The sequence below is a fragment of the Drosophila navojoa genome, chromosome 5, assembly GCF_054131105.1.
Source record: "Drosophila navojoa isolate 15081-1374.11 chromosome 5, UAZ_NAV_1.0, whole genome shotgun sequence".
Lineage (NCBI taxonomy): Eukaryota > Metazoa > Arthropoda > Insecta > Diptera > Drosophilidae > Drosophila > Drosophila navojoa.
Window position 1 is genome coordinate 13,430,490 of NC_142893.1, and position 3,342 is coordinate 13,433,831.

Genomic DNA, 3,342 nt, shown 5'->3' on the forward strand with positions numbered 1-3,342 from the left:
CAAATTGAAAAACATCTCACATACAACGTCTTCTTCCAACTAACGGCCGACAAGCTCGCAGAAAAGAAATTTCCACGCGCGCCGGATGAGGAACCGAGAGGAATCGCATGCTATCCATGAATTTAGAAACCAAACTAAAACTAAAATAAAAACAAAATAAGATTTAAAGAAATAAAACTCAACAACCACCTATAAAAATGTTTTCAGTGTAACGTTGCAAGAAATAAATCAAATATATATATATACATAAAATAAAATAAAATTAAAAACATATTTTGAATGTCTAATTATATGCGTCTAATATTATTAAAATACAAATAACCATATGTACCTATACCAAAAGCTTGAACAGCCCTCGTAATAACACAATATAGAGTATTATGCACTACAACAAAATACTGTTTCAAAAGAACTTCTCAAAACACTTGATTCGAAAACGCTTTTCGAAATTTTCCAAAAATATTTTTCGATTGTTGTACATAGAGAAAAACATTTGTGTCTAACCGTAATCGTTAATCGATATATATCTGACATATATACATATATATATATACACTCCAGATTCAGATATTGATGTTGTGCATAGTTTTATAAATATTTCGTCAATAATTTCTATGTGTGCAAAATATTTAAAGAAAACCATCAAATATAATTGAAATGAAAAGCAATTGTAGGCCTTCAGAACTAAAGCAAATTATATATGAAACAGAGCGGATATAAACATATATATATATATATACATATACATATATAGTCCAGCAGAATTATAAAATTATAAAAATTTATTTTTAATTCAATTTATTCTGTTTACATCTATTTACTTGTTTTAGCCTGTTCCATTTGAGCGTTTCGTAAAAGTCATAAACGTTTCGATTCCGCACGTTCCACCATTTAGTTCTGGTGTTTAGAATCACGCGCGAAATTGTTGCATTTTTCACTTTTTCGAAATCGAATTCGATCATATTTTCCGATAGCGAAATACAAACGGTGTGTGTGTGTGTGTGCGTGAGACTGTGTGAGTGTGCGTGTACTTGCGACTGAGTGCGTGTGTGTGTGTGTGTGTATTTAATTAATAAACTTAAAAAGAAAGCTACAAAAATTTTGCAAATATTTTAAAAATGTTTCAAAGACTTTAAATAAATTTGGGGAACAGCTAAAAAGAAATTTCGTTTTTTAAATAGAAATATTTTAAGACTTAACTTAAGATTTAGGCAGAGTTGAATTAATTTAAGTTGAAATATTTATGTATGTTATTTGTTTAGATTTAAATTTAGCTTAATTTAAGTAAATTTTGGTTAAACCGAGACGTAGGCAACTTATTTTAAACTAAGTTCAGGCTGAAAGTAGGCAACATATTTTTTATTGTAAATTTTTGCCTTGTCATAGTCCAAAACATCGCACATATATATATATGTATATCTGGATATTAATTGCCAGCTTGTTGCATAATACACACTTCCACACACATCTCTACACATACACACACACACACACTTGAAAATTTCTGGGTTTTTGCAACATTTTGTGGACTGCGAAATTGTTTGAATTTTCTTCAAACAGCTACAACAACAACAACAACGGCATCGAATTTTAAGAAGAAAAAAAAACCATATATATATATATAAATTGAAAATAAAAATGAAGGAAACACAGCGCATAAGCTGTTTATTTTAAGCATATACCGATTATAAAGATCCTAAATGTTGAGCAAATATATATAAAACGAGTATATGGATATATATTTAGTCTACAGAAACAAAATTGCTTTAGACAGCACTTGACAACACTGGAAACACACACACACAGAAACACATACACACACCTATATAGTAATCAAAATTGTTGGCAAGACGAAAGTAAAATCAGAAAATAGAAAGGAAACCAAAATAAATACAATACAAATCCCTAAACAACTGAACTTATGTAAACTGTAACTTCTAAGCGCTGTAAACGACAAGTCTTAACAAATTTCAGAAACAATATAAAAAGAAGAAAAAAAGAAAAACAAAAGACAACCTTTTCTTTTGTAATTACTAAAGAAATTTTCAAAAAACCGAAACTAGCTGAATACTATTTATACCACATTGTAACAGCAGGTAAATAGAACAGTTTTTCATTATATCAAGTATTAAGGTGCATACCGAATTAAACAACAAAAACAAATCAGTTATGCGTCAACGTAAACGAAATCAAATTCATAAACCAACAACAAGAAATATGAAAGAAAAAATCTGAAAACAGAAAAATAACAATTTTAATAACAATTCTATTCTATTTAACAGGCAAATGAAAAACCAATAAAAACAGAATATACAAATAAAAATCTTATGTGTTTCATTTTTCGATCGTAGCTGAACTAGTTCCAGTTCGAATGAAAGCATGGAAATGATAATTATGTTGCACAGTGCGTATGCGTAATATTGTTGGCGCCATCTAGGGCTCAAAATATATAGTCACAGCGAAACATTAGAAAATTGTGGCGCCATCTATGTTGCAATCTCTGCAAAACACGTTCCTAGTACTACTAGGGGCTCTGCTCCTCAAAAGGACTAGCACGTTCAGTAATAGATGGCGCTAGCAAGTTGGGAAACAAAAATAATTATATGTTGCCATGTAGCGTATATATACCTGTCCTGTTTATATAATGTGGCTGCACTTGCATACATAAAGCTGTTAATTTCAGTTCAATTCGAGTGTTTTGAAAAGCTCACGAGGCAGCTGCTAGTCTCTGCATGCTTTACACTCACTAAACAGCTCAAGCACAGCTTTTACAACTGCTAAATAAACTCACTCATACAAATGGCGTTTAATGAATGAATTAAGCACAAACAATGAACAGCAGCTGACAGCTTTTACACAGCAGCTAAACAAAAGCAAAACAAAAACAAAGTCAAAGCTCGCTCAATGCAGTTGTGCAGCGTCTTCTCGGATGCCATGTGTTGAGTAAATAGAGAGAGCGGGTAGGGAGATGTTAGAGTCGACATGGCGGTGTGTGGGAGAGAGCGTATGTGAGAGCAGAGCAGCTAGCCAATCAGGGTAGCCAAGACTACCATTCTTATGAAAAAGAAAAATAGTGCAGCTCTTTATTATTTTAATTAAACAAAAATGTTTTATGCTTAAGACAAAAGTATAAGTGCAAATGTAGAAATAATTTTTTTTTATTAAACAAAATTGAAAAATTTTTAGTACGAATATTTTTGCAAGTTAAAGTTTTTGCCTTGGCAACCCTGTAGCAGCATTGTTTATGCCTTGCATGCTTTGGTGTGTGTTCGACCGCGAGACGAGAGGCTGACGTCGACTGCGACGTCGGCTGATGTTTCTGCTGCTCCGGCTGCTGCTTCC